Below are 14,930 nucleotides of genomic sequence, written 5' to 3'. Positions count from 1 at the left end.
TTGGCAGTGAATTTCAGGGAATGCAAGGTAAAAGTGGGCTAAGCATTGCTTTGTGCTCTGTACTGTGTATTATGTCTCCATTTGGGGCTAGGGCTTTGGTAAAGCAACAGCGCTGGAGCACGGCTTTTTCATCTTGAAGGCTCATCCGTGAGGGCATAGGCACGTAACATTTCATGCAGACATAGAGCTTGATTGAAATTAGTTCTTTACTGATTGTTGATGCTTGCTTCTAGACCTGAAGTTTGTAGTTTAGTTAAATTCTTAACTAAAAAAAACTGAAACAACAACCCAACAACAACAACAACAAAAAAACAAACAACAAAAAACAACAAACACAACACGTCATTAAACATCCCCTTTAAGAAAAGGATATGCATTAGATGTTGTAACTTGAATGTATTTTATTAATGCTTTGTCATGACATGTCAAATGCTATTTTTGCAGGGTGACAGATACCGTCTTTTTTTTAGGGTACATCAAGAGGTGTTCTCAGCCCTCTTAAAGTGCAAGTGGAATGGAACTGGGAGTAGATGAGGACTGGAAAGTAGAAAGTCATTAAATGTTAGGAAGTCCTGATGGACAGATGTTGGAGAAGACAAGAAAGTAATGGGTAACTGAACAAAAACTATTGTAGCTGGGAATGGATTTTGAAGCTCTCTGTAAAAGTTGGTGGAGACCTTTACGCATTTTAATTTAGAGCAGAGAATGAATGGAATTATCTTTTTACCATCCTATTGCTCATGTTAGAAACAGAGAATGTAAAGTTCATTTTCCTCTTGAAAGCATGGCTCTCTGCTTTGTTTCCCTGCCCTCTGATTCTCCTACTCCAGATTGCAGCCTAGTTGCCTGGCTGAAACTAGAATTAGTCCTCTAACCACAAATAATGTCAGAGAGAATGAGGTTTTGTAGGATAGTAAACGTGTGCAGGCAGTGCCAGATGGCTTTTACAGTCCGGTTTGGCCCATGAGCGTTTGCTCGTGTGAGTACATGTGTGTATTTAAAAAAACAAAAACAAAATCTAGTAGCTGCTGCTAACTGGACCATCTGGTAGCTGTTCCATCCGCTATAATGTCATTTACTTTTTTTGCTTTTCAAGCAGGTCTGTTTTTAAATGGCTTATTTTAATCACCAGAAACCACATATGTGCCAGTCAGTTGTCTAGTAGTTCCCAGCACTTGTCCCTCTATGCAGCCTCCTTCTGTCAGCTGGGGTTTTCCCCAAGATGCCACTCACACTGATATCAACTTTGTCTTTTCCCCTAGGCATCTTCCAGTTTTGCATATGTGGCACATTTTTTCCCTGCAGAAAGTAGTGTCTGTCTCCATCATTTCCTCCTTGTAAGGAAGTCGGTTCCTTCCTAAACGCTCCTGTCTTTTATCAGCCATTATTTGGACTCACTCGCTCTTACGATCTGATCTCACCTATCCCAGTAAATGCTTTAAAAATGTAAACAATGAAACCCATGTTCCTTACAGCTTTCTGCTGCGCAGCTGGACTGGCTGTAGAGTTGTGCAAGTCCCCAAAGCAGGTGCATGGAAAATCATGCCTAACTGCCTCTAGCAGCAGGGAAAAAACATTTCAGTAAGTAGATGAGGAGGAAGGCATAAATGGCCATTGGCGAGATAGTTTCTCCCATATCGCCCTTGAGCAAGTTGAGCACCTGAGGCTTCAGAAAGTGCTGCTGTTTAACCCTTTGTTCTCTTACCTAGCAGATACAACAGGACTCAGAGTCACACAGAGGTAGATAGTGTGATGTCTTCCTTTTGGCAGAAAAAAAGCTTATAAAGTGGGACATCTACTGTGAGAACTGCTGTTTGGTTTTCCCAGATGAGGGTAGGGAAAAGGGGGGACAGATCTCCAACATAGCTACCTGTTGCACAACCTCAGCTGCTTCCTCTTACCTTTAAAAAGCACTGCAGATCTCCGAGTATGCTAACCCTTGGAAAAACACATTGCTGTTGGTAATTTTGTTAATATGGTACTGGGTAATATATAATTTCTTTTTTCCTCACAATCTAACCATATTTTATAGTGGCAGAGTACTGCAAAGGGCTTGTAAATAGGGCTGTACCTCTGCTATGCTCTCACCCTGCAGTTTCCCTGCAGTCACAGCATAGTCTGTGTAATGCAGAGGTTGTAATGCGCAGTGTTGCTCTTAAGATCTGCTCTCTTGATTTAACAACTCCGCATTGCTAGCTCACCCATAGGCATCTGTGAGCTATTCTCACCACCCCAGTGCAGCTTTCTCAAACTACACGATTCCTAAAAGTGAGCAGAATGAATGGTTGGTTGAAATAGAAAAACAAGAAAATGGAAGTCTTCATTTTTAGACAGTCTCTGTAGGACAGCAGGTAATAATCTGAATTTGATACTCTGCTAATATTTTCTCTGTTGTAATCTATGTAGTTTCATTTAAATGAATTTGGTTTAGTCAGAGGGTGAAACTGTGCCATTCTGACATCTATTCACATGAAATGCATTTCGTAACACACAGGTTTTAATTTGTGCTTCCTCTCAAGAGCTAGCATGACTGCGTGCATTCGAGTATTGTGAGCAAGACTAAAATACACGGTTGCAGTTCCACCCTTTATTTTAAACCGTATAATATTTTATCTTTTCACGTGAAGGCAAAGTTCATGTTGAATGAATGCATGATTAGATAATTATAATGTGAAAAATGTATCCTTGGATGGAACCGTATGAAGTCAGCTTTAAATGCAGGATTCTCAGCAATAACTCTTACTGTCATTAAAGTACCATGGCATTACTATGAAATAGAAATGCTTTGTTTTCTTACTGCTCACAGCATTGTCTGAGACAGTCAACCGTGATCAAGAAATCGGATTGGCAATGTCTTGTATCTATCACACTGTACCACTATTGAGGCTGAAAATTATAGCTGATTGATTTAATCACACCCACTTTGGTAGGGAAAACCTGAAGGGAAAAGCTGAGGTTCTTCACTATATCATTTTGCAAAACATGAATGTATGCAGGAAAAGTAATACTAGAGTCAAACACAAATTTGACATAGAAATTCTCACATATGCTCATAGTTCTCAAATTAAATAAAAGGCCTCAAAGTAATGATTATCTCAGTGCATGTTTACCAGTATTTGACTGTTGTATCTGTTACTTCCTTGGTGCTGATGGTCACTCCAGAATGAGTGCAGCACTATGTAGCAGGATGTTATCTCTGATAAGTGAGCAGAGTGCATTGCAGTGACACCAACAAAGAGGAATAACGAACGGCATGCTTTTTGGTCCTCCTTAAAAAGCAACAGAGAGTGAACCTGTATTGTGAACAGTATTCAACAGCATAAGCCCCAAGGAGTATGTGGGACCTGACAGTTTTCCCCATTGCATTCTCTGGAGTCCCTGGAGGATCAGTTCTCTTTCCTACCTTGTTTAACTTACATTTGCAGCCATTGAGGCTGGCTAGACAACAGATAGTAGACACATCCAACAGCAGACAATAGATGCTTCAAGCAAGCTGTTGCAGAGCAGCAAAGTAGTATGTAATGCTTTCTACCACCTCCCTTTATCCTAAGGACACTAGCTCAGCCTGAAAACCATCAACCCATTCACTGAGAATCCATCTTCATGCAGTTAATAACATTTCTGTAAGCCTCTGTGGGAAGGCTTGGCACTCTGGGTGCTCCAGCAAGCAGTAAAACCAAGCATATTGCCACAGCAATACAAACCCACTTGGCCTATAGCTTTTCTCTTCTCCAATCTGACCTTCTGAGCTTCAAATGAAAATCAGGGTTTTGGACCTGCAGACATCCAAGAGTTGGGATTCAGCTTATATATATGGTGTAGCTAAGGCTTTGTGATAAAAGCTGAGCTTAAGGATTCTATGTCTCTGGCATAACAGAACTTCCTACAGATAAAGGTTACATTTGACTGTATTGGAAACAGAGATTTCTTGACATCCTGTCTAAGATTAGTCTGAACACCCACAGGAAATGAGGATAATCCCGAGCCAACTATCTTCTCCTTGAGTACAAGTCTTTCTACTTGTCTAAGTGGCATAATAACATTTTGAGATGATGTATAAACTCCTGCACTGCACACACGCACACGTCTGTGTGTACAGCACTTCAGGGGATGGAGTGAGAGAGCAAATGGTGTGCGGCTGCCATCCGTCATGTCGCCCTGGGCACTTCTGCTTGGACCTCATCTGGAACAGCTGGAGCAAGCGTGGCCCAGCCCAGCAGGAAGCATGGCTGGAGGGGGTGAGCAAAGGGAATGTGAGCAATAGACAGCACTGACAAATCTCTAAAGAAGAGAGATTGTGAGGAATTGACTTTACTTAATTTAAAATCTAAGAAAAGACATCAGGAGAATAATGGATGGTCTAGAAAAGAATACAGAGCAACTGAGGTGGAAAACTCTCCTGCATTCCCCAGTGATTCTTTCTCCCTTCCCACAGCAGAAAAAGCACTCTCCGTTTTGAAAAATGCTTATTGAATATAATAAGAACATGGATAGCAGAAAACTGAGAAATAGCGGTATGAGTGGGGTAGGCAAGGCAAATGTGTGGGCAGGTTAATAAGGACTTAACAGTGTGAAACAGCAGCTGATGTGACACCTGGAATTGCCTCTTTCTGTTGTGACACTCAATAGCTAAATTTCATTTTATTTAGCAAGCAGTGTCCATTAGTGTCCCACACTACAGGTGACCATTAATGTGTACTGGTGGCTGCAATCACCTCCTTCCCCTGCTGGCCGTACCTCTTCTGATGCAACCCAGGACACTGCCCCCTGCCCACCTGCCTGCCCTCCATCCTCCCCATTTCCTCTACATCCTCAACTGGAGCCGTCTTTCCTTCCCCCTACCCTGTGCACTCCTCTCAGTTGTACATCCCTGCAGAGCACACAGGAACACAGGGCACTGCTTATATCAACTGAATTATTTTCTATTTGCAGTAGGGTTTATATCATAATGCAGATTGCTAACCTGTTGTGAGCCTTTGTGTAGAAGAGGTTTCATTTTCAGATGATAAAAAAAATGCTAGAACAATTTATAATATTTCCATAATGAGATATCATTCTGTTCCAGTTCCCGAGGCAGTTTGCAAGAGGCAGACTATCAGCTCTCTTCTGGGAAAATCCTACAGATATTGATTCAGGGGCTCACGTAACTATTTTACATAGTCTTTTGAGATTTTTTTTTTTGCTTCTGAATCTGTCCTTGCAGCTCTGTGAGGATCAGGCTTTGGGCAGTTTGTGTCTTCCTGTAGTTTTTTCATTGACATAAAGAAATGGTGGGGGAAAAAAAGTATTCCAAAAGAAACATAAAAGGAAGCATCTTTTGTCCCTTTGTGAATATAAAAAAAAATATCATGCCTTAGAAATGGCTTAGTTTGAACCATGCAAGAAAAGGTTGTTCTACCCCAGCAGTCACATCTCTATTTCATCCATTCAATGGATGGTTAGAACAAGAGTAGCTGAAACCAAGCATTTCTTCCAGTGAATTACGAAGAATGTCTGTTCTGAGCCAGCAAGCTATAAAAATGAGCAAAATGATATAAAAACCTATTAGAGGTAGCAAGAGATAATGATGATAATATCCATAATGTACTGTTTCTGCCACTTCATTCTGCATTAGAGCCTATTGTTGACAACGATCTGCCTCACTGGGCTCCTGCCCGTCCTGCTTCCTGCGTGCCTGCAAGGGCTCGCCTTGCTCTGTGCTCCCTTCACTGACCAGACACAGTAAATCAGACCCGCTCCAGTGAACCCACGATGGAACATGCTGTAGGTAGACGGTACAACCCTATTTTTTTCATATAGCATCTGCCAGACAAAGGTTCAAAGAGATTAACTGACAGCAGGTCCAGTCCAGGGCAGGCCTGCAGTACTCCGTGCTGTTTACATCCCCAGATGGGGAAACATGCTCTTCAAGTTGTAAAGGCAGCATATGTGTCTATTTTGCTTATTTCCCTAAGTGGTAGAATAAATTACCTTCCTATCGGAACCATTTCATAGCCAAAATTTTCTTAAGGGCTTGGCTCCATAGCACAAGTGGTAATGGCCTCAAGTTGCACTGGGGGAGTTTCAGGTTTGAGTTTAGGAAAAGTTTCTTCTCAGGCAGTGGTGAAGTATTGTAACAGGTTGCCTTAGGGAGGTGGAGGAGTCACTGTCTCTGGAGGCCTCCAAAAAAAGGATAGGTATCACATTGAATGATATGCTTACTGGTAGTGCGGTGAGGGCTGATGTTTGGACTAGATGATCCAAGTGGTCTTTCCAACCTTAATGATTCTATGACTCTGAGTAACGCTTCTACTTTTCTCCTAGGCAAAGATAAATGAATACATGCCAAGTAACACACACAGTGATTATGTCAACAAGAGAGGTTTTACATCTGGTGATGTGCTGAGGATGGTAATACTGTAATACTGTAACCCAAGTATGTATAACTTGCACATAATGTTCAAAGTAGTGAAGATGGAGGATATAAAGAACAAAACCAAATGCTGAGCTCTGTATAGGCCCTGTAGAGTCAACCCATATACAAGAAATTTGCACTTACTATGGAAAAGCCACAACTGCCATGATGACTAAATTGGCAAAGTACTTTTTCAAACTGTTCTTTTTCTGCCAAGAGCAATAACAGTCCTATGCGCTAGGAGCAGCAAATGGAGAGGAGGAGACCACACAGTTAGAAAGTGCTGCCAGACCAGCACCTCTAGAATGGGTATGGACTGGAGAAAAGGCTCCTCAAGATTTTAATCCAGCCTCCAAACAATGAAGGAAAGGGTAGGAATAAGGGGAAGTCTGCTGCTGCTTCCCAGCCTTCCTCAAAAGGCAAAATTTGGTAGTAATGGAAAAACAGAAAAAGGTAACTCATTCTCTTGGCTAATTCCTGTGTGAGTTTTGTATCAGGCAAACATTAGGCAAAAGGCCCTTACTCCATTTTAGTGACAAAGGCATGGGGGTTTTCAGAGACCAGGACCTTGGTGACAGCCCTGTACCTGCTAAAGAAACTGGATGAAGGAGCTGAGCAAATACTTCTGTTCTGTAAGAGGCCACAGAGGCCCCAACTCTCTTTACTAAGATGAATTGGTTTGCTAAACTGGCATTATACAGAAGACAGCTCCAGGAGAATGTTTTGTATTTGCTTAGAATAGTTGGTTTTCAGCCCGTTTTTCATTGTTTGTTGTATGTCAGGCATTCATTATTTTTACTTTATATGTTTATAAAACAAAGCATATTAGTTAAGTTTCAGTTCTACAACAGAGTAGTTACTGCTTTTGAAGAATCCTCATTAGCAAGTGTTTGCAAGTGAACATATGCTTTTTGACTGTGCATCTCTCCCACTAATTCTATATCATGCAGATAGCTCCATGCCTAACCAGTTCTGACATAGTTCCATGCAGCATATCTGAAAAGCAACACCACTTAAGATGGAAATTTTAGAAGAGAGTGAAACAAAATGAGAAAGAAGCTCCCTTTCTTCTCTGATTTTGGTGACTTTAGTTGGGCAAAAAATGCATATATGACCAGCTTTCTTATTCTCTATGTTGAGCTCCCTATGTACTGAATATGAATTAAAATAGATAAATAAATTGTAATAAGAAATATGCTGAAATCTGAGAAGCATCTTGGAACTCAGAAAATGTTCACTATATGTAACACTGAAATGTGATGGAAAGCACAGCAGTGACAGCAGAGTAACAAAGTCCTAAGCTACAGTGAATGAAGACTTGCTCAAAAGCAACAGCCAGAAACACAGAAACAAAAGAAAACAGCAGCTTCCCTTCAGAAAAGCTCAGGTACACAGAGAACTCCAGCCAAATTCTCTTGCTTCCACTGACAACCCTTAAATGAGGTCTAGGAAGGGATGGATCCTGGCTCCACCTGTTCCAGTCACTCAGATGCACTGCATGCCCCTGAGCTCCCCTGGGTTGGCCCTGCCCTCCCACCAGGTGCTCAATCACTGGTTCAGGCCATGACTTTGCATTTCCACTACACTGTATAGGTGGCACTTCCATGCTTTCCCATATCTCTCCACCACCTTCCTGGACAGCCTGTCCCAATGCATCACCACTCTTATGAAGAAGAATTTTTTTTTCTTAATATCTGGCTGGAATCTTCCCTTAGGGTGAAATTGGATTTTTGCTGTCTGTTTGCATGCCTTGGCTGTTCCTACAGAAAGATCTGTGCTGGAACGGAGCCTCAGGAGCCCCAGCCTTTCTTGGGGGCTGTCCTGCAGTACAGACATACCCAAAATCAGCAGGAGAAGAAAATGTACTGCAGTACAGACATCACTTAGAGAAGGAGACAGTGAGTTGTCTGATCCCGCCTGCAAGGGATATATGGTCCCCTGTGAGCATCTCTCTCATTGTGTTGACAGCATCCCCTTGAGCAGGCACTTAACCTTCAGGCAGCTGAAATTAGGCAAGGTGAAAGCCACCCTGACTGACAAACTGTGTTTTTTTAGTGGCCCACTAAGAGAGTAAAAGAGACTAATGCGAAGCTTGTGACCCTCCTGAGATTTTGCCATTGACTTTTATTGCCAGTGGCTTTCCTCTGAGGATCCCGGAATGGGATGCTGGGGGTTCTTCCATGAGCTTGTTCCCTGTGGCAGCATATGTGAATGTTCTGATTGGTGTGCAGGATGCTGTGCTCAGGGTATGTGCTGTCAGGATGCATGACCTTGTCAGGCTCATGATGGGTCAGAAATGGGAATTTGGTGGCAGCTTGGTGCTGAGCTCTTCATTCCAGAGCACAGCCTTTTTTTGCCTAGAAGCAAAATATTGAATGCCTTGGGGACTTTGTTCTTAGCTGCTTAAATGCCTCAGGATGAGATAGAAGCTTTGAGAATCTGTGTTTCGGGTATGTACAGCTCTGGGTATTATGTCCCTCAGCAGCATGCCAGGAAGCTCCTTGGTGGGCAGTTATTCTCCATCTCCTGTGTTTCTACTTCTCTACTCTGTAACACCTCACAGTGCTATCTTCTTCCCCATCAGGCATGTAGAAGCTTGTTGGAGTCCTTGTAATAACCTTTTTATGTGTTTGTCACCTGAAAATAAGTTCTGACACCACCTTTTACTGTGTACAGTCTGAGGCAATAAATCAAGTGCACTGTCAAGCACACAGACCCTCTTGGTTTTGTCACTGCCTGGGGTCCAATTCAACTCAGATGGGATATTATTTCTGCTTTTAGACCAAGTACAACAATTATATGCTTGCTACTTTGCTAATATTTTAAGACAAAAATATCAATAGCTATTACTGTGGATAAATGTCCAGTACGTTCAGTGCACAAATGACAACCTTTTAGGGTGGAGTGTAGCTAATAGATAGAAAATGTGATGTTTTATCACAGGAGAGGCCAGTTACTGAGGACATGCAGCCTGAAATCAGGCTAAAACTGTTATTGATTAAAGGGGATGATCTAGTAAAATGTGGATTTTAGAAACACCCTCAGCTGCTGTCCTGGTGGCTAAAGGCATTTCCAGAAATCAAGTCTTTGCACATGTGATGTGTTGGGAGCTTTTTGTATGCTGTTTCCTCACTCTGTTCTGCAGGAAAACACAGCAAGGCAATGCCACAGCATCTTCATCTATTTTGATACAATTTCCAGCAGTGGAAGCCCAGGGTGTTGCCTTCAGTGTTGCACTGGGGAGCTGCAGGATTTACCAGCTTGAAATGTCCTCTAGAAGGGAGGCAATAGCTGGAGAAAAAAGCAGCCTGTGTGTATGCATTCTCTTTGTCTGGCTGAATCACAGGCTGGATGTGGCAGGGTATCTGCTTCAGGCTGGCTGCTCCTTTCATGTGCTCTGTTTTATCAAACATTGGAGGAACAAGATTAATATTTTTAGCTGTTCTTTTATTTTACTTTTTGAAGAAATGAATCCTTTCAACACAATTTCTCATAGAATCACATTGCCTAATTTCCCATGTTTGAAGTGACCTTTTTCTGTGCTGCTCTCTAAATGAAATTACTACAGATTCATTACACATCGTGTCCAGGCAGAGATCCATTTGTAGAAAGTCCTGGGGTTTCTTTCTTTGGAAGCCTTTTGAAGTCCTCAGACTTCGCTTAATATGCCAATATCTCATGATGGTGTCAGCAATATAGTTCTAGAAAAGTATGGTGCAGGACAACTTGGGAAGATTAGTGTGCTATCAATTTCAGAAATGTATTTGTGACTCAGGTGATATCTTTTCCTCTTCTGTGGTGAGTTGCTGATTAAAGAATCTGGAAGCTGCATGTGATAGATAATCAAGAAACATGCAAATCTTTGGCTCACAGGTGTGTACATAGTTTTTGCAATGACCATCTTTTTGCCAAAGTAATTTTAGGGGTTAATGTTTCTTTGCTCTGTAGCTGTGAAGATCCAAACAGTGATTACAGATGATGAATTATCATACCTTTAATCTAGATGTAGATATATTAATATTCTCTAGGTGTCAGTTTCAAACAAATATATTCAAAGATGCTTGTTTCATACTGTGCATTGATGAAGAAAAGGAAATCTCACAAGTTTACAGATTTAGCTCAGTAGTTTGGTTCAGAACAGCTGCAGTATTTGGATGAGTAATGGGCAAGCTTGTCTTCTGATTTGTTTTAATCTCATAGGAAATATTGGCCATGCAAACTTTTGACTAAGATTATAGTGCTGTTTCCATTATGGTGATGATGAGATATATGAAGAAAAACCAAATCCCCCAACCTTTTAGAAATTAAAGCCGTATTCTAATGTATCTGCAGCATTCTAATGTGTTTTTATATGCAAGTATATATAAGTAAGGAGAGAAAGAAAGGCTTTTCTTAAAGCATTTTGGTATGAAAAGCAAAAGGAAGTCCTCCAGATTTTTATCCAGTGCTGAAAGAAAATGTGTCTTTATTCATTTCAGGTTGGATAATAGGAAAAATTTCTCCTCCAAAAGAGCGATAAAGCACTCGCACAGGCTGCCCAAAGAGGTGATGGAGTCACTGAGCCTGGAGGCGTTCAAGAACTGTGGAGATGTGGCCCTGAGGTCAGTTAGTGGGGCAGGGCGGTGGTGGGCTGATGGCTGGACTGTGCGATCTTAGTGGCCTTTTCTAGCTGTAATAGTTCCATGATTCTAGGATTTTTGCAGTTATGAAATTAAAACTGTCTCATACATGACTTCCTGTTTAGGTTGCACATTTGAGCTGTCTAAATTACTGAGGATTTAATTCACTTTCTAAGCCAGAAGGAAAAACGTCTCTGTCTCAGGCTATTTCAGCTTACCCATGTCCTGGAGGAGGGATCTCACTCCCGGTTAACTGAAGAAGGGCTGTAGCAGGCACTGCAGATGTCCAGGAGCACTGTTTTCCTGTCTGCAAGGTCTGGACAATTTTGGAAATGCATGGCAGTATTTTGTTTGTGAATTCAGGCTTGAATTTCTGCTTAGTTCTGTTACGTGCACTATGTGAAGGTAGTAGGATCTTTGTAACAAAACACAACACTGTTTTTTTCTCTGTTACTTAACGTGGTGTGTCTATGATAACTGTCACTCTTCTTACTTGCAACGTACACAAAGCCAGCAATATTATAATACAAAAAGTTAAAGCTGTTGTGCTGTGCCAAAGAAATGACTGCTCATTTTTAATAAGCCATCTGTTTCATTTAGAAATTGGCTGTTTATAAATTTCCTTTTGTCAGTAAAATATTGGCTTCTACTCATAACATTGAGGAAAAACCCACAGCTAATAAACCGTATTCTCTTCCCACCACAAAATAAATAAATAAACAAACAAACATAAAACATCAGAGACAAACATGAATTTCAGAGTGAGCCATCACATAAAATATTTGGGTGAGGCAGATGGAAGTAGGTGAGGAAGGGTGGCAGTACCTGTTCACCCCATGGAGAAACCTTCCCTTTGCTGGTGAGCTCTCATGCTTGGGAGAGGTAACAGAGAGAGAAGGGGGAATGGGGATCTCAGTTATTATGACGATGGTCTGCATTTCCCATGATACCTCAAACGGAGATCCAGCAAACAGCATATTTGTCAGTGAGATTTAAAACAAGTTGATGCTGTTTAAAATAGGCCTCGGTACTGAAACTGCTATAAAAGTTTATTGCTGTAATGCCATTTCCGAGGGCAGAGAAGACGCAGCAGAAGGTCATATTTCAGCAGCTAACAGCTGAGTTTCCCTGAGACTTCTGCTTGAGAAATTATCCTGATAGTGCACTGGGGAGGACTGCAGCACAAAGGGAGAGTGCATGCTAGACAAAACAGAAATAACATTTAATGGGCAGGACTGGGAGGGCTGTGAAGCAAAGAGGGGCTGCAAACAAGATGCTGTGGCACAAACGTGGAGCATCATGATGTGAGGAGCTGCGAGCAGACTAAGCTCCTTAACAAAGGGAAGGCTGAGCGATGGCTTGGAGTAGGGGTGCTTAACACTTAACAAAATGCCACTCAGCTCTTTTGCAAGAGCCTTGCTGGGGATTTTTCAATCTTGCTGAGAAAGTCATAACAAGATGGCTGCAAATTGAAGTTAGATAAAATGAATCCTGAAAGAAGTTGCAGTTTCTTAGCAGGGAGAAAAGGAATAATTTATCAAGGAATGTGGTAAATGCAGCATCTCTTGATGTGTTTATGGCAAAAGTAAAGTACATCTTTTAGGGGAATATTTAATCAAGCACTCAGAAGAAGTTATACAACTAGCTTGTGCAAGGGGTTATGCTGGGTGGTTATGATTATGTTTTCTTGGCTTTGGAGTCAGTGAATATATGAAGATCCCCATTTATTTTCTTCCATAGAAAGAGAATAAAAAACTCTTCATTGTCCAAGCATATTCATTGCTACTGCTGTTCTACATTAAGAAATGCCTATAACCAAATCTCATTACTCATTACAGGAGTTTCTGACAGTTGCCTGTAGTGGTCAGTTTATTCACATTCAGTAGCTTTTTGCCTGAAAACATTCTGGTTGGGGCTGGGTGGGGTTGGCAAGTATTTGCTCTCAGAAGTTAAAATCTGTCCCAGTGGCTGCTTTGTTCATTGTTTCTGCACACTCTGGCTCTACCTGATGGTCATGTTTGGAGGCAGAAAGGAGTTCCTGCCTCACCAGAGGGATGTGGTGCCCCATGTTTGTCTCCTTGTGCACTAGGCAATGGTGCTTATAGTTGATCCACTCCTGTGCAAGCTCATCCATCCTCAGCATGGAACAGCAATGATCATAGAAACATAGAATCATAAAATCACCAAGGTTGGAAAAGATCCACAAGATTTCCCAGTCCAACCATTCACCCATCACCATTAGTTCTCACTAAACTGTGTCCCTGAACACAACGCCCAAATGTTCCTTGAACACCCCCAGGGTCAGTGACTCCACCACCTCCCTGGGCAGCTCATTCCACTGCCTGACCACTCTTTCAGAGAAGAATGATGCCTGAGGCTTCCTTGAAGCAACCTTGAACCATGTTAAGAGGACTTCTTTACTCCCTTTTTAGGGATAGAGATCCTCAAAAGTGCAGGGGGGTCTGGGCAGTTGGTTCCTGATCCTGGCTCCTCCTGGGCACTGGTGGTTGTCTGCAGCTGTAGGGATGCATGCAGGTCATGGGATGGGGCCTCAGGTAGGCACCCCGGGGGCAAGATGTAAATCCGTGTTGTGGTTCAGCTGCTTTCTCCCACCACTGATAGCACAAAGGGTGCTAATGTCATATGTCCACCCTTCACCAGTCATGCAGTGCTCTTGTGGGGTTGTAGGACAATGGGACCATCTCAGTGGGGCATAACAGTTGAGTGTCCCCCTCACTGAAGTGCTCAGTGGTAGTCAAACGTACTCAGCAGAGCAAAACGGTAAAATGCTACAGCTTTGATGTGTAGGAAAACAAATTAAATGATAAGTTTGTCTGCTTTGGCCAAACACTTTGAAGTGACAAGAAAATCATAACACTGTTAGAGGTGTAGAGACTGTAGAACAGAACATAGAATTTTGTCCTTCTATGAAATTATCTAAGGTACAGCAAAACTTGAAACCGTTTAATCTGTTCTACTTAGAGAAAATATTAATCTTCACATTAATCCTAATGGTTTCATTCTTACAGTGGAATTTGACCAAGGGAAACAGATATTTTATCAGAGTGTTTGTTTTGAATGGTAAAGAATTGGAGTTTTAATGAAAGCAATTATTTTGTTATTAAAAAGGCTCAGAAAGCATCTTGATTGAGATGTTAGAAATTCAGACTTTACTAGCCAAGCAATTTTTGCTTGGTTAGCTGAAAAATCTGGTTTTGAATTTTACAGTGAGCTTGTAATCAGGTAAAAATAAGTAGTAACATAATCATTTACTCATGTCTCTGCATGGTTTGTACCAAAATATCTTCTGATTTAAAGACTTTTTACATTTATTTATTCTTTCTTTTATGGAAGCTTTTGATAAAACTCCTATATTAGGTAATACCTGTACTCTTACAGTGTAGGAATGGTGGGAAATGGAAGTGGGAAATTTCCTTACTGGAGCGCTTCTTTGGAAAGCTAGAAATCAGGCAGCATCAAAAATAAGATTTGGAATGGTACCTTAGTGATCCTATAGTTACAGATTTTCCACAATTCGACTGCTTTGTTGAATGCAGTCTTAATAAATCGTGTATGTTTCTGTAGCCCATTAAGTGAGGCACACAGTGCGAACAGTTCAATGTTCTCCTAGGAACACTGGGTGGAATCTTGGCCCTACTGAAGTCAATGGGATTTGTGCCACTGGCTTGAGCAGGTCCAGGTTTTTCACATCAGGTTTGAATGTGCGTGACTGGAGTGCTGGATTTTCAACCTTAATGTTTGGTTTTTGCACTTATGTTGGAAAAGAACATTTTAAATCCTATCAGGAAGGAAGCCAATACGTGTTCTGAAAACTCTGATATTATTTCCTTTGGAAGAGCTAGACAGAGAATAATATATATATTTTGCTTTATCTGATGGCGATATAATGTACTGTA

The 14,930-nt window shown here is 41.5% G+C and overlaps 1 long non-coding RNA gene across 3 annotated transcripts in view; it reads left to right on the top strand.

Annotated features, from left to right (window-relative positions):
* The first annotated feature begins 2,139 nt into the window (after nucleotides 1-2,139).
* The window catches only part of LOC116653394 (uncharacterized), a 65,467-nt gene continuing 52,676 nt past the window's right edge, over nucleotides 2,140-14,930 (top strand). For all 3 annotated transcript variants that reach the window (XR_014945507.1, XR_014945509.1, XR_014945508.1), the window contains exons 1-2: nucleotides 2,140-2,351; nucleotides 10,873-10,995. This is a non-coding gene — a long non-coding RNA (uncharacterized LOC116653394). The remainder of the gene's footprint in view (nucleotides 2,352-10,872; nucleotides 10,996-14,930) is intronic.

The sequence above is a fragment of the Coturnix japonica genome, chromosome 4 (assembly GCF_054131305.1).
Source record: "Coturnix japonica strain WE chromosome 4, WE-NBRP24, whole genome shotgun sequence".
NCBI lineage: Eukaryota > Metazoa > Chordata > Aves > Galliformes > Phasianidae > Coturnix > Coturnix japonica.
This window is presented reverse-complemented; position numbering and strand designations above follow the sequence as displayed.